Source organism: Biomphalaria glabrata, chromosome 1 (genome assembly GCF_947242115.1).
Source record: "Biomphalaria glabrata chromosome 1, xgBioGlab47.1, whole genome shotgun sequence".
Lineage (NCBI taxonomy): Eukaryota > Metazoa > Mollusca > Gastropoda > Planorbidae > Biomphalaria > Biomphalaria glabrata.
Window position 1 is genome coordinate 86,859,064 of NC_074711.1, and position 22,059 is coordinate 86,881,122.

At 37.3% G+C, this 22,059-nt stretch overlaps 1 protein-coding gene across 4 annotated transcripts in view; it reads left to right on the forward strand.

The window, feature by feature from the left end:
* LOC106054275 (tyrosine-protein kinase receptor torso-like) overlaps positions 1-22,059 on the forward strand; it is a 204,034-nt gene that overhangs the window by 31,537 nt on the left and 150,438 nt on the right. For 3 of the 4 annotated variants that reach the window (XM_056018348.1, XM_056018351.1, XM_056018350.1), the window contains exon 1: positions 4,757-4,905. The exons of the other annotated variant lie outside the window; for it this stretch is intronic. The gene's annotated coding sequence lies outside the window, so the exon portion shown is untranslated. Of the gene's footprint in view, positions 1-4,756; positions 4,906-22,059 lie in introns of those variants that run through there. 4 annotated transcript variants of the gene reach the window in all.

A 22,059-nucleotide genomic window follows, 5' to 3' on the forward strand; every position in this document is an offset into this window, starting at 1 on the left:
GTTCAATGTCTGTCTGATAGTTCGATGTCTGATGTAGTATACATATAAATATATTGAGACAAATTTCTGATCAGATTTTCTTGAGCCTACACATACAAACTTATTGGGGTGTTTTGGTGTGTTGTCCTTATCTAGTTTCTTATTAGTGTCTTAATGTGGTGTCTTGATGTAGTGTCTAGATGTTGTGTCTTGATGTGTGTCTTTATATGGTGTTTTGATGTGGTGTCTTGATGTGTTCTCTTCTGTAGTGATTTATGAGTGTCTTGAATCTTGATGTGTTATGTTAATGTGGTTGGTTTCGTGATGTAGTTTCTTGATGTGGTATCTAGATGTGGTGCCTTGATGTTGTGTATTCATGTAGTGTTCCCATGTGCTGTTTTGATGCTGTATCTTTATGTAGTGTCTTGATGTAATGTCTTGATGTGCTGTTTTGATGCTGTATCTTTATGTAGTGTCTTGATGTAATGTCTTGATGTGCTGTTTTGATGCTGTATCTTTATGTAGTGTCTTGATGTAATGTCTTGATGTGCTGTTTTGATGCTGTATCTTTATGTAGTGTCTTGATGTAATGTCTTGATGTGCTGTTTTGATGCTGTATCTTTATGTAGTGTCTTGATGTAATGTCTTGATGTGCTGTTTTGATGCTGTATCTTTATGTAGTGTCTTGATGTAATGTCTTGATGTGCTGTTTTGATGCTGTATCTTTATGTAGTGTCTTGATGTATTGTCTTGATGTGCTGTTTAAATGCTGTATCTTTATGTAGTGTCTTGATGTAATGTCTAGATGTGCTGTTTTGATGTTGTTCCTTGATGTGGCGTCTTGATATATTACATTGATGTCGTGTCTTGATGTAAAGTCTTGATGTGGTGTCTTGATGTGGTGTCTTGATTAAGTATTGATGTAGTGTCTTGATGTGGTGTCTTGATGTGGTGTCTTGATGTGGTGTATTGATGTGGTGTCTTGATGTTGTGTGTTCATGTAGTGTTCCCATGTGCTGTTTTGATGCTGTATCTTTATGTATTGTCTTGATGTAATGTCTTGATGTGCTGTTTTGATGTCGTTCCTTGGTGTGGCGTCTTGATATATTACATTGATGTCGTGTCTTGATGTAAAGTCTTGATATGGTGATTTGATGTGATGTCGTGATGTGGTGTCTTGATGTGGTGTCTTGATGTGGTGTCTTGATTAAGTATTGATGTGATGTCTTGATGTGATGTCTTGATTAAGTATTGATGTGGTGTCTTGATGTGGTGTCTTGATGTGGTGTCTTGACGTGGTGTCTTGATGTGGTGTCTTGATGTGGTGTCTTGATGTGGTGTCTTGACGTGGTGTCTTGATGTGGTGTCTTGATGTGGTGTCTTGATGTGGTGTCTTTACATTTTCCTACTAACAGACAACTCTAAATTAACGTTCTATACTAACAAATTGTTTCCCTTGCTTGGACTTGTTTTAGTTTTGTTTGTGTGCTCCTAATTTTTCCAAAACTGTTTTGTACTTGCCGTGTACCAAGAATCTCTTATTCTTCTCTCAAAATACACTACAATACCTACGCTTCCCCCCTCCCCCGACACGTAGTTTATATATATATATATATATATTTATTTATTTTGACTTTTGATTTTTTTCCTTTCATATCCCCACACATAAAAGCAAAGCTTAAATTAGCGTAGCGGAAAATGTCAAAGAACCTGTCAACCAGAAATTCGATTAACTCTTGAACCAAAATATATGTCTTTTACTGTCGGCTATAAGTCTTCGATAAATTCTATAAAAGGCACATTCTTATTCCATATGCTAGGACAACTTTGTATAACCACTCCTTCCCGTGTGCTATTAGAGCATGAAATGGGTTGCCCGAAAAAGGCAGGAAAACCAATGACTTGGCCGATTTTAAGTCACTGGGGCCCCTCTCCACGTAGCTGATGTATCCTAAGAACGGTAAATGCCAATGCAGTTTGTGATCAGCAGCGTCGCAGGTTCTATTTAGGCATTTTGTAGGTCGTGGAGGGCTTATATCCATTGCCACTTCGGAATCATGGCAAAATAAGCTTATTGATAACTATTTTTAATATTAACACTGAATTTTATTTCATCCTAGAGAAGGCACATGGGCCACTGTTGACTCAGTATTTTATTTCTATAAAGGTAAATTTCTTGCAAAGTTAGCCGCAGAAATATTTAGTTTCTGATTATCATTTCTTTGGGAACGTGGCGGCTGACTGATAAACTGCTTTTTAAAACTCAAAACCCTGTAAAGACTAGAATTTTGAATTTCTGTATTTTTGGGGGCACCTCTGAGTCGACTCAACTGTATTGGGTATCTGACATAGGTTAAGGAAGAGTAAAGGCGTTGTGCTAGCCACGTGACACCCTCGTTAATCGTGGGCCACAGAAATGGCTGACCTTTACTGCCCCCGAGATCTCAGTTAAATCATTTGAAGCTTGTAAAGAAAAAAAAGTGTACATAATGTATACGGTTAAAAACTATGTGGGCAAGCTTAAATGTATAAAAGAACTATAAATGTATTTTGAAATTTAAAAATTATGAAAGAAACATGGTGCTAGAAATTATGACAGTTTAAAATCTTTTCGTAATAATTCTTAAGACATCAGTTATTACCTGACGTATATGAAAATAAATAGTCAACCAAACTAGAATCTTTGGACATTGCTAATGTTTATTGCGACAATAATGTTTTACAAAACCCAAAGTTTACGACAACAAAATACAATAAATCTAGTCTATGAAGTCGTCGATGTGGCTCTCAGCAAGAGGCATCATGGGACTGACTTTTTATGTACTGTCCTACGTCACGAGATGTCAAGCCGTGAATATAGAGAGACGTTTATTTGATGGTTCCGCTTTGCGTCTTAGGGCAGACGATAAGTTCTGGAGTTGCTGTTTGATGTACAGTAAGTGGCCTGGTAGGGAGTTGGACAGCTTGGCTAATGGACATTTGGTTTGCAGGCAGTTTGGTTAATCGAGAGGCTGGATTATAGGCAGATTAATTAGTGGACAGCTTGGTTTGTAGAAAGGTTGGTTAGTAAACTTGTGGTCAGTAAACAGTTTGGTTTGTGGTCAGCGATCGTGTTGATTAGTAGACAGTTTGGTCAGTGAACATGATGATTATTAGAAATGTTGGTTAGTAGACAGGTTAGTTATTTTAATATTCTTTATTAGACCAATAGTTAATTAACTAGCTGTTTAATTTTTAGCGGCCCCCGAAAGGGGAAAAGACGCTATTAGTTTTGAGTGAAATGTCTGTCCGTCTGTCCGTCCCGTTTAGATCTCGTAATTAATATTCTTTATTAGACCAATAGTTAATTAACTAGCTGTTTAATTTTTAGCGGCCCCCGAAAGGGGAAAAGACGCTATTAGTTTTGAGTGAAATGTCTGTCCGTCTGTCCGTCCCGTTTAGATCTCGTAAACTAGAAAAGATATTGAAAATCCGACATCATAATATTTTAGTCCACTTAAAGTTCTGATGCAACGGCTACTCTTTTCTTTTCTAAAAGCGAAAAATCTAATTTTTAAAATCACTTATGCAACAATTTTTATAATAAAAATACACCACTTTTACAACTATTCACTATTTATAGTAACAAATGCTGGAGGCTACTTTCTATGTGTCAAAAGCACTTATGCAAACGGTTTTTGAATTTTTGTGAGGAATTAGATATTCATTATAAGACATCAGTTAGGCCAGGTTCACATTTAACTTCACATTCACATTGCCCTATCCTTTGATTTGGTGGACCGCTGGGGCACCACACAAGATCTGTCAACCTTCTTTCTCCATGTTCTCTGTCATTTGTCTTTGATCGAATTTAATTCTGATGTTCTTTCTGAAAATATTGATACCTGCCCTTTTGCCTGCCTGGGTGGACCACTTCAGGGGCCGATTTTGAGTTTTTGGTTTTATTGGTTCATGTGTTGTCATGTAAAAGAAATAATTGTGTAAAATTTCAGCTTGATCCGAGATTGGGTGTCGGAGAGATACGTTTACAAACTTTTTACCAGACAGACAGAGGGACAGACAAAGTGAGTTAATAAAAGCTTTGTAAAAATGTTTATCGCGATGGTTTAAAGTGGTTGCTTAGAAAACATGTTTGTGAGATGTTGGACGTTAGACAGAGTAATTTAGTTTGACCGTTTGTTCAGTCTAAGGTTAATTGGTGACTTGTCGACACTGTTTTCTGCTTCATTTTCTTATACAACAGATCGAATGAGGAGCGCCTCTGCCCTAAACGTTTAAAATCTCGTATAATTACATTTCTAAGCTTGAATAGTTTCATGAAAACACATGTTTAAATAATGTATTAAATCAGTGTTTCCCAAACTGTGTTTCGCTGAACCCTAGTATTCTTCGAGGTCTGAATATATGCTCCACTTGGAATATTTAACTCTAAGGTCACCTATGAATTGACCTCTCTTAACAAATAAGCAAAGTGTTCCAGTAAATACTCAGAATGTGCGAAGTGTTCCGTTACTGAGAAAAAAGTTTTGGAAACACTGTATTAAATTATATAAACATTTAAATTGCGAAACATGTGTGTAGTCCATATACACCGTGTAACGCCTTACGGTTACCTTTTTTTGTTAGCCTATTATCATTGGGAAAAAGATAAATTTAAAAAGTTGGCCAATGTATTCTCACGAAACAAAGAAATCTAAAAAAGAATCATGTTACATGTTCAGAAATGAAAGGGAGAGAATGTAATTACAGTATTTAAGGCCCCTGTATCTACGAAATACTTTCGCCCTTATCACTGTTTGGACACTGTAATCATCTTTTTTTGAAGTAACGTCTGCATTTCTTAGGATTCATCGGATAACAACCTGATATTTTTAAAAAAACTTTATTATATTATAACATTGTGTCTGGATACAGATGCACACTGGGGTAAATACCATTATGTAAAATTAGGTATATTATGTTATGATGTCTTAAGAGTCATCATTAGGATTACGGTAAAAGTCATAATTTCTATCACCATGTTTCTTTCATTTTTATTTTTTGATTTCCAAATACATTTATAAATCTTATATACATTTAGCTTTACACATACATTTTTGCAACCGTACACACTATGTACAATTTTATGTTTACAAGCTTTGCACAAAATGCGGGGAAATATGTAGTTTCGTTTGCGGATTTTAATTAGTGAAGGCCCTGGGCAGTATTTTAATGGAGGCGCCTATCTTGTTCAAGCTTCAATATAAATTCACGTATAATCTAATATATATATATATCTAAAATACCACTGACCGACTTACTAACTGACTGACTGGCTGACTGGCTGACTGACTGACTGACTGACTGGCTGACTGACTGACTGACTGGCTGACTGACTGGCTGACTGACTGGCTGACTGACTGGCTGACTGACTGACTAACTGACTGACTGACTGGCTGACTGACTAACTGACTGACTGGCTGACTGGCTGACTGACTGACTGGCTGACTGACTGACTGACTGACTGGATGACTGACTGACCGACTGACTGGCTGACTGACTGACTGACTGACTGACTGACTGACTGACTGGCTGACTGACTGACTAGCTGACTGACTGGCTGACTGACTGACTGGCTGACTGACTGGCTGACTGACTGACTGGCTGACTGGCCGACTGACTGGCTGACTGACTGACTGACTAACTCACTGACTGGCTGACTGTCTGACTGGCTGGCTGACTGACTGACTGACTGACTGAGTGACTGGCTGACTGAGTGACTGGCTGACTGAGTGACTGACTGACTGGCTGACTGACTGACTGACTAACTGACTGACTATCTGACTGACTGACTCACTGACTAACTAACTGAGCGACTGATTGACTGACTGAATAACTTAACTGACTGACTGACTGACTAACTAACTGACTGACTGGCTGACTAACTGACTGGCTGACTGACTGACTGGCCATAAGAGATCTTAAGGAAATAGTCATCTCTATACTATTTCGGCTAGGACTTTTATTTTAATTACCTTTGAAAACTTTAAAAGAAGAAAGTTGAATAATTCCTTTGTTTATTTGTTTATTTACTACTACTACTACTAATCTTTAAGATCCATAAGGACATTTGTCTAACAACGTATGCATTACACCAAACAAAAGACATTATAACTATAGAAAACCAAAATATACATTCACAACAGACTCACTCGTAATTTAAATGCGAAAAGGTTTTACTATATCACATAGTTTCTATTTAATGATTTGATTTCCCGGGGAACAAGAGTGAATGTGTCTATTTGTCTTTATTATCGGTGTCTTGTATCTCTTTTGTGATGGTAAAATCACAAAATCCTGACCTAAAAGGTGATTTTTTTATTTCTAAAGTCTATTTAGCCTTTTTTTTATGAATCTTTGTCTCAAACAGCTGCCCAAATGGGGTTTGTGTTTCAACAATGACTTTACCAGCAGCATTTAGGATTCTATGAAATTTTTTTTTTATTTTTAATGTTCAGATTGCCATGCCAGGCAGGGATGTTAAAACTTAATATATTGCAGATGTAATCAATATGCTTTAATATAAATATCGTATTCCGTATTGACCGCTTTTGTTGTTTGGCTGTGTGGTAGGCGAACCAAACGATTGCCACGATGGACCTAGCTTCGAACTCTGTCCCCCACCGTCCCCTGCCCCTGCTGGAGGTTTAAGTTAAGTTAGATCGTAATCATTGTTTTCTAAAGGAAATGTAACTCGTGAAGTCAGAAGTAAACTATTATTTCAAACTCTCGAATATAATACTACCACTAATACAAATAATGCTACTAAAGAAAAACGCCAAGTCATCAAATATTTATTTGGAAGATTATTCTAATTTTCTCATATGCTTTGCCTTATTAATTTATATTTAATCATAATATCTTTGCATAGATACCTATCAGACGTGACCTATTTATGTATACATTTTACGGCCGTACAAAAAACAATTCAGTTTCATTCGTTACAAGGCCAAATGTTACTTCGAATCGATCCACGCCCGACTCCACTGTAAGTGTCCAACAGACCATCTATACACCGAAGTCAAAGGTCAAAGGTAAACTATTATTTATATCGCAGCGAAAATAGGTATTGAAGGACTGATTCAACACTTTTGACAGCTAGCTAGGAAAGAGATAAAAGCTCTTCTGCTTGAACAGTCCCGTATATAAATATAATATGCAAATATACGATACCAATTATGAAGTGCTTAGCAATGAAATTAGACAAAGAGTCAGCCGCTCTGACATATGCTACTAGCTCGCCACACAACGGAAAATTGTTCTAAGGATAGCTTATTATCTCATCACGTGACGCTTATCTACTTGCAACTTATGTGAATGAAGACATGTCCTAAAGAATGCAACTCAAAGAGGACATGTCACAGCACATCCCAAACCTAGATATATAACAGAATTTCCTTCAAAACAGAAGATAATTAAGTCCTACTCATAATCGATGTGTTTATCTGTTCGTCCATGCCAATTATAAACTTAAAGTCTGATAATTCTTGGTTTTCTGTGGCCCTAATGACATTAGGGAATAGAATAAAGAGTACTTTAACAAATTATTCCTACCATATGGAATTAGAAATTTACCTTTCCCTTGTGAATTTCTGAGTTTTGTTTCTCTAATTTTTGGCTCAGTTTATTATTTGTTTTTAATTTTATTATCTTAAATTAAAGAGAGATGTGTCTGTAAATGTGCAATTCTACCCCATATTTGAGCCTACTTTTTAAAAAACATTTTTCTTGTTTATATTTTACTCGTTAAAATTATGTTGCCGTTACAAGTGTCAATGCAGAATTTAGGGGCAATAACTAAGATTTAGCTCTCGAATTAGCAGACGACCTGTTTGTGTTTGTAAAATTAAGGTAAGATGTGCAGCAGAAATGTTTGGGGAGAGAGGCCATAGCCAATGTCCTATAATATGTAAAATTATGAAGCTCTATTATCTCTTTTATCTCCCTCTGGTCTACTCACTCTTTATCTCTTTCACTCTTCCTCTTGCGTCTCTCTCTCTTTTACACGTTGACTTCCATGCTGTCGAAATAAAGACAAAAAGACATTGTCAAACTTTTCTCTTCCCGAATACTGCTTTCTTTTGAAATCTCTTTTTACATTTGTGATGTGCATTTAAAAAAGTACCAACAATAAAAATTCTCCGTTTTCGATACTAGGCGAAACAAAATCAAGCATCCAATTTAACTTCAATTTGTTTTTCTATTACTTGGATTTTATTAAAACTTTCCCGGTCTCAATGTTTTAATAAATTTTACAAAATTAAAAAAAAAAATGAAAGAAAAAAAAATCTCTTGTGCCCTGGAGAAAATATCGCGTGCTCAATGTGCTGACAGATCAATCAAGTTTTGTTTCCTTTCTAGTGTAAAAAAAAAGTAATCTCATTCCACATTCTTCTTTGCTCACAATTCACGACATTTGTTTCTAGTTTTTTGGTTGGAAACCAGAGGTAACACCATCTTAAGTTAATCCAGTTTACGACTTCCGAGTCAGCGACGTCATTACAAAGCTTATATTAACTCAACTGTCTGTCTGGTAAAAAGTGTGTACACGTTTTTTTTTTCCTACACCCATTCTCAGATCAAGCTGAAACTTCGCACAATTATCCATTGGCATAGACAAGACATGAATCAATAAAAAAATTACCAGTTAATTAATTAATTACTGGTTATTCATTATTTTGCTTAATTGCAACAAGGGAAACTAATACTTCAGTATTCACTAAGTATGACTAAATTCGTTGGGTTCTGTCCCCCTTTAATAATTGTAACGCTATATCAAGTTGATATGATACTTTTAAAAAAATATTTATGGCGCCTAACAAAACACACATCAATAAACAAAAATACTCAATTAGTCAATTAATTATTGGTCATTAATTATTTTGTTTGATATCGAATTAGAGAAACAACTTATACATTATTGGTAGATATAGTTTTAAGGACGGGATTCTTCCCCTTGAGATAAGCTTTTTTTTTTAAAAAAGTATTTTTAAAAATAATTTGCTTGTCTTAGAACTGAAACCAAAACTTGAACCGAGTCTAACTACAGCTTTCAACTTGATACACTTGTCTTTGTTAAGGCTTCCGCGCGGTGTTGATTCTTGGAAATATATCTAGTGTAGATCCACGTCTGACTGGAAGTAACACTGAACTCGAACTACTTCAGTAACACCGGCGAAAGGCCGAAACAATCAAATATGTAGTCGACGCTGATGTTGTTCTATAAATATATTTAATAATCAAGAAGGGAATCGTCCGATGTCAGCTATGTCCGTAAATCCGTATATCTATTCTACTGCTGTACAAGAAGCGTCTTCTTTGTAGCGTCACTTAGAGCGTTCTTGTTTTTTAACCCACTTTACGTCATCGTCGCTAAGTAAAACTTTACCCTATTTCCGAAACAAATAACTAATTCCTAATCATGTCATAACAACTTACACAGCGTTGATTACCCGCATACATACTTTGAGTATAATGATGTCTTTTTTTTTTGTTGGAAAGCTATTCAGTTCTAGTAGCCACAATAAGGGATAGATGCATCACCATCAATAAGAGGTAGGGGGTCGTTTAAAAACGATTTGCATTAACATTAGATAATAATGTTCTTCAGACCAAGGGAAGTTAATACGAGACTTTTATTTCCCGTACAAAACGTTTAGCAATGTCTTGTGTAACTTGCATCATGTCAAACAGCCGCAGCAATAACATTGGTTGGCATCACGGAGTCTACGAACATCTGTCTTGCGGTCCACGAACATCTAGGTTGGGGTCCACGAGCATATCTATGATGGTCCACGAACATCTGGCTTATGGTCCACGAAAAATCTGGATTACGGTCCACGAAAAATCTGGATTACGGTCCACGAAAAATCTGGATTACGGTCCACGAAAAATCTGGATTACGGTCCACGAAAAATCTGGATTACGGTCCACGAACATCTGGCTTATGGTCCACGAAAAATCTGGATTACGGTCCACGAACATCTGGCTTATGGTCCACGAAAAATCTGGATTACGGTCCACGAAAAATCTGGATTACGGTCCACGAAAAATCTGGATTACGGTCCACGAAAATCTGGTTTATGGTCTACGAACATCTAGCTTATAGTCCACGAACATACCTTTAATTGTCCACGAACATTCTATAATTGTCCAAGAACATCTCTATAATGGTCCAAGATTATCTGGCTTATGATTTACGAACAATTAGGTAATGCAGCTACTGAAATTTTCTGGCACTGATTTTAAAAATGTTTTTTTTTGTGCAAAATTTTACTCTGAATGCAAACTTTGCAAACCCGAATTACATTAATAAGTAAGTCTTGAATAGACTCGCATTTAAAGTTTATTTTTTTTGCACCGCATGTACTTTTCGCACACTTAGGGCTCAATTCCAAGTCCTTATTGAACACAAGATTTGCGAGTGGTCCTGGCATTGAACACACAACAATTACCCAAACTTATGCAAGAAGACCAGGATTCCATTTTGCAAGAACTACTTTTCAGAGCTTAAAGTCACAGTGACCTGACTTAAATATGGTGGTGAACGTGTTTATCACGTGGCGGAAACAGAACTGCGACTTAATAAATCAAGTCCGAGAGTCTACTAGGTGCCCATCCATTAACTTTATTGTAAGGGTTTCATTCGAGACGTAGCCTAAAGAAATGGGATAAAGATGACAGCTGGTGTAACCATTAAAAAAAAAACATCTTCATTAGGCTGAGCGGGAAGACGACCAGTAAAAAAAAATGCAATGATCACGTGACTGATTGAGCAGAAGTAAGGCAAACAAGGAAACAGTTATGCCGGAAACGAGTTTTTTTTTTTAAGTTCCAAAAAGAGGCAATAGTCAAAAGTCACGTAACATTTGGATCACTTTGTCTTGCTTGATGCTGATTTTTGTTTTCCTTTAAAACAACTTGTAATTGACATTCAGATCACAAGGTTTCTTAGTCTCTTGAACCGTTGGGGCACCACACAGATTCCCATTTGACTAGAGTAACACCTTTAGTAAAATCACTAAATTTAGAAAACCTTTAGAAGAGAAGACTCAAAAGTAATGTAGCAATTATACATAAAACACTGAACCATAATCTTCAAATACAAAGACAAAATCTAATAAAATACTCTGAAAGACACAAAGATAAAGGCACATTCCTCGTCCCATATGTTAGGACAAATTTGTACAAATGCTCCTTCTTCCCTAGTGCTATTAGAGCATGGAATGGGTTACCTGAGTCAGCCAGGAAAAACAGTGACTTGGCAGAATTTAAGTCATTGGTTAACATGCATTCCTAGATGCATGACGCGTAGGACGTAATCATCTTCTTTTTTTGAAGTAACGTCTGTATTATATAAGATAAGATAATAAGATGATTTGTTGACTCTCTTCACTCGTCATTGTCAAACCAGGATGTCTCTTGCATTTGACGAGCGTGTCCATTCCTTGACATTATCTTCCCATCGCTTCTTTTGTCTTCCTCTTTGTCTTTTTCCTGGTTCTGTTCGCCGTAGAAGGGTCTTAGCGAGCCTTACGGATCCCGTAATATAACCGTACATATTTAGCTTGCGTTTTTTGACGAATGTCAGAGAATCATCGCCATTGTGATCCATTTTATGATTTCCTTATTTCTGATGTGGTCTTTTTAGGTGACACCTAGAATCCTTCTGTAACATTTCGTTCCGTGTCTAGGATCCTCCTATCTAAATCTTTGATAGACTCCAGGACTCGCAAGCGTACAGCAAGTAAGTCGCCATGACCTAGGAGCGCAACAGCCTGACTTTTGTGTCTTTTGTCTTCGCGCATGACCACTGGCAATTAACTCCTTCTCCCATTCAACGCAATAACCGTTATCCAGACTATGACTCTGCAGTCATGAGAAACAAAGAGTTGTGTAAGATGAACGATACTTGCTTGGAAACAGAATGAATCTGAAACTGACGAAGGCTGGGGTGGGTTTAAATACAATTATTGTGTATTTTGCATGTTTGTAGAGTTGAAATGCTTTGAATATAGGAAGTCAAAATCTGATAAAGGTATTTGCAATAGGCATTTCGATGTTGAATTGGAAATGCGGTAGGGCATATATTTATAAATAGAAATTATTTTGTTTCAAAGAGTGTTTTTGAGCTCTTATTTTAATTTTTTTTTTAAAATAATTTTGTATATGTTAATATATCAATTTGAGTGGTAAATATATTTTATGTGATCAGCACATTACTGAAGGGATCTTTTACGCTTGAAATATGTATAGTGTTTGTACTGAAGCACTATCAGGAGTCAGCCAGCTCCATCAGAACTACGTCAGGTCGTCGCGAAGTGGGCGACTGCTGTCAATCAAAACAAGAACAGAGCGATACAAAAACTCGTTCGTACCTCACTCGGTCACAATTATATCACCGCCACTCGTTGAACAGGGAACATGAAAAGCACCAAGATGCCTATGCTTAATGAACTCTTTTTGTTTTATTACGGCGTCGTATACTATATTTTTCTGTTGTGTTGTCTTTATATGAGAAAAGAGTCCTTGTAATCACAAGTTTCCGTAAGGATCAATAAAGCAGTCTTAGTCTTAGTCTTATTAATTATTTTTTTTTACTTTTCATAATGTAAAATTACGAGAAAATAACTCGCTTAGTTGGTGAATATTTCATTGCTCATTTGTCGTTCAAATCGCACATCTGCAGTTTAAAAAATAGTCTCTTCTTCCCGATAAAAAACATTTTGAGAATCGTCTCCCCCTTCCTGGCAAAGAACATTTACCTCCCTTTGAAGATGTGAAGACAATGCCGGTGATTTGTTAGTTGGTGTTTAACTAGTTTTCTGACTTGAAAAAAAAAAAAGCAACAATAAATTATAGTTCTCAGTGACAACACCTACGTCTGGTGCTCTTCAAGTTTCACCGTTCTTACAGATTTTTCGAGAATTTGTGATTCCGTTGTGGTATTTATGGAAGTTGTCAGTTTTTAAACGGTAGAGAAATAGGGTTAAATATAACACACATTGTTAATGAGTCAGATCGGAGGTATGGCAATAAAAGAACAAAATATGGAACAGATACCTCCCCACCACCCAAAAAAACATTTTTTTTTAGCCACTTCCATGAATGTTGAGGCCGCCTGTGATTTGGCATTAAGAGTTTTATAGTCTTTATAGTCTCATTATCAACAACAAGAGAGATATAAATAATAAGTGTAATTGTATCAATGGGTCTGGATCAGTCATGAAATTATATATGCACAGTTGACCTTGACCTACTAAATCTGTGCGATTAGAAATATTTGACCAATTTGTTTTTTGTTTACCGTTATTTCATGCTGTTAGCTTTCTCGGTGCGCTTTGATCCTATCTCTTACCTGGGCCAGTTAGTGAAATGTGGGCGGGGGGGGGGGGGGGAAGAAATATCTGGGTTAACTTTACCGTATTCGCTTTTTCAAAGCATATTAAAAAAAAAAAGGGAACGACCTGAATTCGAATTTAAGGTTCAAGCCTCAGGCCGACACACTGACCACTCTGCTAGTGAGATACCTATGAAAATAGAAGATTCTATAGTTATCTATTGTTTGTTACAAATTTTCATTTAAGCGACCTATAAAGGGGATTAATTCAGCTCAAACCACCACTTCAGACAAGAACGATTTATTTTCCTTGTTCTAGATTCCAAACAAAATAGTTAATTACCAAAAATTGTTCAACTAATTTGTTCATTGTTTAGATTGATTCTTATATTATCAGGTTAAAGAAATAATTTTGCATCATTTCAGCTTGAGCCGACATTTGGTGTTGGAGAAATTACATTCACAAACTGTTTACCAAACACAATGGTCCTTTAACATCTGCAGGAAAGTATTATCAAGACCAGGGGTTCTCAGCCTGTGGAACGAGACTCTCTTGGGGGTCGAATGACGATTTGCCAGGGTGTTGCCTAAGACCATCGAAAATATGGATTGTTATTGTCTATTCTTCTATTGCTGTATGTGTGTGTGGGGAGGGGGGGGTCGCGGCAGAGTGGGGGTTTCTAAAAAGGGGTCGCCAAGCTTAAAAGGTTGAGAACCGCTGATCTAGAAAGAACATTGCTTAAATAGCGCTTACGTAAAATCGCAAGGTCACTTTAAACCCGAGTCTCTGTGCTGTCTTACACATTACACTTGCCAAAATTTTATCTTGACAGAACACATTTTTATGATTTTTTTTTCACATCTTATTAAAAAAAAAACCCAACAAAACAAGTAGTCTAAGTGCCATTGTATCAATAATTTTGATTCAAATCATAGAATTAATTTCGAATAGATCTAGACTAGCAATAATACATTTCTGCGTTTGGAAATATTTTTTACCAACCGTTTTAGCTTTTTGCACAATTTCAATCTTTTAGCATGATGAATGCGCTATTCTACCATCACTTGTGTGGACCAGACGGGGTGGGGGTGGAGGGTGGTGAAGGAGGGGGTATATGGGTGAAGGTTTTTTTTTCAAAAACTATTTTTTAAAAAGTGGCTAGATTTGAATTCTAGCTAGAGGCTCAAGCCTCCTTAATGGAAGGACGACACGCTAGTCACTGAGCTAGACAAGTGCTTATGAGAAAAAAAAAAGGTTTTATAGTTATCTATTGTAAGTTTCGAATTTTTAGTCGACGATCTAATTCTCTACACAAGGCTTATCTCCCCCTTATCAGGCAATTTCTCTAAATAAAACCAAATGAAATTAATTACGAATAAATGATAAAACAACTGGTGAATTTTCCGGATTGCTTCACGTGTCGCTAGAGACAATGACCGATTTTATGCAAAGTTTCAAAAGTTTCCGAGATTGGGAAGCTTGGTTTGTAGCCTGTTATAGGCTCTGATTATTTATGTCTTTCTGGACTTCTGGTAAAGCTTTCCTTTCAGTCCTTGCGATCTATGGGGCAGACGATGTTAAGGTCACCTGGCTGTAGAAACAAATGACCTTACTAGACTTATCTACATATTCATATTGCGTGTATTTTGAACAGTTAAAAAAAAGATAAAGATGATTTTTAATTCAAGAGGCTTGGCTTGGAGACAGGAAATGGAAAATTATGGGCTCAAGGCCGGATTTAAGTAAGTAAAGGCCCTGGGCAGTATTTTTTTTTTCTGGATGGAGGCACATAAAATATTTTGATTAGTTTAATAAAAATGTACAGTATAGCATAAATACATTTTAAAGCATGTTATATTTTGTGAAGAAAGACACATACAAGTCAGCTTCATTTAACCTGCCTTTTTTAAATGGTTAATGGCCTATTTTTGTTAAATTCTATACAATATATTTTTGATACAGTGGCTGATGATTAGTGTTAGTATAATCCAAAATAAACACTACGGTTGGACCGTAACTTAGGTATGATATTTAATCTAAAGTCTTCTTTGCTAACAGCTTATGTTTAGACAAGGGGCACAACTCAAAAAGAAACAAAAAGCGTACATCTTGCAATACATACATCAACTGTTGGGGATCCCCTTGAGGATAGGGCCTAGGACGGCTGGACAGTCTGAACAGCCGTAAATCTGACCCTGGGGGGCGAAGGAAGGGAACCCAGACGAAAACGGTAGACAGCTAAAGGATTGCTGCATGTCTAAGATTAATTCTAAAAATGGCATAACCTCTTGTTGAATACTGTCAGTATGGGGGAATTCTCGTACGAGGAGAATCCAAAAATAGCAATCTTTTAGGTGTATCCGGTGGATAAGGTTATATTTAGAGAAGTATTCGAACATTTTTTTATTTTTTTTTTTATGTTTTTGCAATTTTCATCACAACGTTAAGCATACTTAATTAAATTTTATCTGTATAAACAAGTAAACTACTTTAAAAAAAAACAAATAAAACGTATATCTAATGTAATCGTTTCAATTATTCTGAATTAATAATAATAATAATAATAATAATCTTTATTGTCCGTATGCAAATTTGTCTTACAATTTGTGCATTACCAAACAAAAAATATTATAACTATAAGAAACCAAAGTGTACATTCACACCTGGCTCACTCATAATTAACATGTGACAAAGTTTATACCAGATTGTTCTTATTTAATGATTTGATTGCCAGGGGTACAAAAGAGTGTTTGTGTCTGTTTGTCTTTGCTATCGGTGTCTTGTATCTCTTTTGTGATGCAGCTGCCCAAATGGGTTTTGTTTTTTTGCCAATGATTTTACCAGCAGCATTTAGGATTCTATAAAGTTTATTTTTATTTTTAATGCTCAGATTGCCATACCAGACAGTGATATTGAAACTTAAAATATTACAGATATGAGCGTGATAAAACATAGCCAAGGCCTTTTCGCTAACATTCAACGAGAACAGTTTTCTTAGTAATCGTAATCTTTGCTGCCCTTTATTGCTGATATAATCAGTATTTGCAGTAAAATTTAGTTTATTGTCTAGGATAAACAGTTGTTAACATTGACATTATCATGTAATTGAAGGCTCAGTGGCTGAGTGGTTAAGCGCTTGGCTTCCGTACCGGGGTCCGCGGGTTGGAATCCTGGTGAAGACCGGAATTTTTAATTTCGGGATTTTCGGGCGCCTCTGAGTCCACCCAGCTGTAATGTGTACCTGACATGAGTTGGGGAAAAGTAAAGGCGGGTGGTCGTTGTGCTGGCCACATGACACCCTCGATAACCGTAGGCCACAGAAACAGATGACCTTTACATCATCTGCCCTATAGACCATAAGATCTGAAAGGGAACTAATCATGTAATTAATTTGAAATAGATAAAAACTAACAATAATAAAACTATGTGATTGGAAATTTTTTTACCAATTGATTTTGTTCAACGAAATTGTTTTGCTGCGGATAGGGGGGAGAAGAAAAAGAAAGGCAAGGCTCCCGCAGGACGGTGGGGGGGGGGGGGGCGTCAACGGACAGTGCTCGAGACTATTGAGACGACAGCCCAGAGCGCATACCATCGAACAGGCAGCCATCCAGTAATCTCATGGACATTCAAAATAGTGTTGGCTACTCAATTCTCACATCCACTAGAGATAAAGAGTACTCTAAGCCAGTCCGACCAGACATTTCTTTTGGAGCGACACTCAGATTCGTGTGCGACGTCATGGGTGACATTCGTCTTCGTCATAATGACGTGGCATATCTCGTTGTCAACATGGGGAATAAAACTGTCTGTCAGATATCTAAACCCGCGCTCATGGAGTTATGTACAGGTGTTAACTTCCACAGGGATTCTCAAATGTGTCATGTCTGGAAGCCAGGATGTATCTTAAGTACATTGTATTAAATGTAAAGCAATTTTTTAAATACAATTACTTGTGTATAGCGCATCTTTATGCATGGGCGCCCGCAGGATTTTTCGCAGGGCGATGCAAGCTGCCACCTATGGCTCAAAGTCGTAGCCCCCTCCCCCGCTTTATACTTATGCAATATTAAGTGCACGGTAATACTTGTTTTATGACATTAAAAAAAAAAACCAACTAAACATGTGAACAAAGTATTTGCCTGGTCGGGATGTCTGCCTGGTCGTGCGTTTTTTTTGCGCTGGACTGCCGTTCAGATTTATCGATGGTCCCGGGTTCAAACCCTGCCCGCTCCCATCCCCCGTCGTCCTGCGGGAGGTTTGGACTAGGAAGTAATTATCTTCAACTCTGAAGGAACATCCGAAACATGTCAAACATTTTTTTTTACAAGTATTTACTGTACGCGTCGGTGAGTTTATCCGTGCGGCCCGTCCCTCCCAACGGTCGATCAAATAAAAACTGCAAAAGTTGACTGTGACTGCCGAAACTGTCAAAAACTTTACAAATGAAATGCTTCTCGTCACGGTGGACAAGCTGGCAATGAAGGCTTATCAAGCTGTTCTGATATTCTTCTTCACGTTGCAGCTATTGCATCGTTTTAGGATGAAGACTAAACAAGTGGAACTGAGCATGATTATTGCTCGAAAAGCGTGACGTAATAAAGAAGATTAAAACAACAATATACGTAATGTAAAACCGTGTTCTGTAATAACTCACAAAATCCAAAAAATTTGCTTTTTTTCTCGGTATGCCAATCGTCTGCAAATCCTCTACAGAACCAACTCAATACCAAGTTCGTGCTGATAACGCGAATGTCGTGGGTTCGATCCCCATACTGGCCACCAATGTCAAGTCCTAGGGTGATTTGATAATGTATTATATCAGGGCCTCTTCTGGCCTTATTAGAATGTTCTCTGTGCTTCAAATTAAATTACTTTGCCTTTATCAAGCTTGTTGTGGCGTAGTGCTACTAAGGTTGCTGAGTAATCAGATCACGACACAAGTATACAGAAGTAACACTTTCTCGGCAGACAAATATTTAATAATCATTCAAAATAGTACATAATAACTTAGGCAAATCCAGCCATCAGGAGATGTATATTGTGTCAAACATAAATCCAAATAGAATAATCTTGGATGTACAAGTATCATATCAAATCTCATAAGTCATTTTACAGTATACGATATTACACAGAGAAAAAATATATCGCTCCTTACTCCACTGGAGCTCAGAATCAACTCTTGGTTTTCACCCCGTGTTCAGTCACAGTTTCAATAATTTCTTCTTAGCAGAAGTCAACTGATTGGTAGGTGTAACAGGTTGGCTAAAATATGACTGCTCAGAACTCAGAGGGGTACTCTTACATTGTCAGCCATCCACTCCTGATACGCCTAGGCTAGCCTATGTTAACATATCTTAACAACTGTACTTCAGTCACCAGTAGAAGCACTACTTTTTTATTTGTTATTTAGATTTTAATTAATTTGAATTAGCAAAACAAAAAAAAAATGGCTAAAATGTGGCTACTCAGAATCCAGGGGGGTGCAAGTGCACCACCTTGCACCCCCATGCGGGCGCCCATGTCTTTATGTTAAAGTCATGCTCAGCGCACTCTGGTCCAATCTCTTTTGTGAGTGGGTTGGTGGAAGGTAAGGCATCTGGGTGAAGGTTTCAAATGCTCAGCAAAAAAACTCATCCCGAGTCGGGATTGGAACTCGAGCCCCACAGAGTCTAGATCAGCGAGACTATTCGTTATAGAAGGCCTCCACACTGACCTGCAACGTCACAACCTGTGGGCCATGTAGACCAATAGCTCGTTGCCTGGTCGTATAGACATGTGACGTGGCAAGGAGATATTGGTCTCCGCTGCACACAGGTTGTGACGTTGAAGGTCAGTGTTTAGGCCTTCTAAGACGATTGGTATGGGTTTAAGCCACTCAGACACGCATCCCAAGCATTGTGGGATAGGAAGGTTGTATGAAACATTTCTACCTTTTAAAGCGTTTCTTTTTTTTTTTTTTGTTACATATTACGTTGGTAGACTAGGAGTGTCTCGTTAATTAGGTCTTTTCGTCCATATCTTACTTAATTTTTATAAATTACGGACGGGCCTTTTGAACAGATGATAAGAAGCTTCTAAGTAGTTAGTCTAGTCGTGCATGTTAGAGACCGAAACTCTGCTAGGTCGTTGATTTTCCTAGACGATTCAGGCATGCTTAAATGAAACTTTAGACGAAAAAAGCATTTGTAAGAATTCACCCTAGCCGACCTGCGTATGGAAAAACAAATTAGCATGTATCTTTTTGTCTTTCTGAGTATTTTATTAGCTTGTGTTTTGTATTTATAAGGTATGGTGCAGTGTTTTATTGCTTTTTTTTTCTACTTTATGGTCCTCTATCGTGGAGACTACGTGGCGTGACTTCAAGTTTAGTGATTTTTTAAAAAAACTAATGCTCTTACGCTAGCCAAAGGTAAATATTCATTAGTTGTAAATCTTACGACTATATCTTATGTCTTTTCTTCTTTTTATAATATGTTGCTTGATGTGAAGCTTCAAACTGATGACGTGTATTCTAGTATTGCTATAATTATGGTCACATAGTCTTGTAGAATAATGTTCTTGTTTGATTTGCAAAAAAAAAAAATCCATTTAATACGCCCATATGCTTTTAAAATAAAATATTTATTAATTATTTCGTTAAAGTTGGAATTACTTGATAACATCTGTATGTTATGGGGGGGGGGGGGGTGTTCCCATGTTATATGGAAAGGGAGTATTTATTGTTAGTTGTATAGGTAGAGTAAAAGTAAAGTTCCCCTATTAGACCTTCCAACCTATTGGGCAGATGTTGCATAGGTCATCTGTGGCCTGCGGTTAACGAGGGTGTCATGTTTCCAGCACAACGACCAACCGCCTTTACTTTTCCCCAACTAATGTCACGTACCCAATAGAGCTGGGTGGACTCCGAGGCGCCCTGAAGATCCCAAAAGTAAAAATCCCAGTCTTCACCAGGATTCGAACCCGTGACCCCCGGTTCGGAAGCCAAGCGCTCACCACTCAGCCACCGCGCCTCCAAATATCATTTATAATTAGTTTTATTCACAAAAATTTATTGAAGTTATTTCAAGTTTTATATGTTAAATATATAATAAGCGTACATAGGTTCACCTGTCTACCAGCAGTTTGGTGTTATAGGTCAACGACCGTCGACAAGTATCTCCGTACACAAAGATGAGCTCTCTCGGCTATTTTCATGTACACACGGATGAACACTTTTTGATCCTAATCTTCTTCTTCTTCTACTTCTTCTAGCCAGCTTATGGTGCTGAGCTGTCAGCTCTTTTGCAGACTGTGCCAAGGAAAAATAGTGTGCTGTTTTCTTCAGTTGTTCAGCACTGCCGTACAGGGTGTTGGTTATGTTGGGCTGGAGTGGTAGTAGGGTCTGCCTAAGGTGGATTAGGAAGGGGCATTCAAAGAGGATATGGTTTACGGTTTCATAAGGGTGGGCGCGGTGTCTACAAAGGGGGAGTTGTGTGGGATTTATTTTATTGAGATGGTAATGTGACAGAGGTGTGTGTCCTGTCCTTAGTTGGAAGATTGTAGATTGCTCTTTGCAGGGCAGGAAGTTAATACCGTCCAGTTTGTTAGGCATGTTCATTTCTTTGTACATGGCTCTGCCTGTGTTTCCTGTTGCCCATTGGTTGAGGCACTCCTCTTTGTGGTTGTTGATTAACATTGACCTTAGCGTGAGGTAGTTAACAGGTCTTTCTGGTTGTTCCATAGTTGATCCTGCCTTTGAAAGCTTATCTGCCCTTTCATTTCCCATGGCGCCGATGTGTCCAGGGATCCACAGTAATGTAATGTTGATGTTTAATTTAGTCCTTATAGTTGTACACAAAAAAGCTATATTCGCTAAATTAATCTAATAATCTAGTTCAGTGCTAACCGCTATATCTACGTACTCAACGAAGAGCACTATCTGATGCTAATCACACAAATTATGTGAAAATAAACCTAGATAAACCACGAACTGTCGTCTTACTCGGCCTGTTTTAATGTAGTCTCCGCTGGGTGACACCACCCCCTCCATCTTTACAAATTACTTGTTTTTTTTTTCTTTCAGTACTGTCATCGATCGTATTTGCCGTATTTTTAGTCCACTAAAGACCCTGTCTGAAAACTGAGCTAAGTCTATTGATCGACCCTGGGAGACTGACAGGGGGTGATTATTAATGTACTTAATCCTGGCATTCAAATCTTGTTTATTTAATCTTCCGAAGTGTTTCAACTTTCGTAGAAGATCGCCTCAAGCTAACAACTTTAGTTTCAGCTGTATAATCAAATATATTTGTACAACTCTGTGTCTGGTAAAAAAAAAAGTTTGTACACGTTTTTTCTCCCACTTCCCATTCTCTGTTCAAGTTTGAAACATTGGCGCAATCATTCATCGGCCTACATTGCCCTACACAAGACATGAATCAATCAAAAAATGAACCAATTAGTCAATTCATTGTTTTGTTTGTTACCGTACCTTCCAACAAGGGAAAGTAACTCTTCAGTATTCACATATACCGGTAAATATGTAGGGTTTATTCCCTTAGGTAATTGACCACGTTATTTCTCCCACACCCATTCTCGTATCAAGTTGAAACAAAAAAAAAAACAACTTATTGTACCTAATACGACATAAACGAATTAAAAAAATTAACCAATTAGTCAATTAATTATTGGTAATTAATTACCCTGTTTGATATCGAAT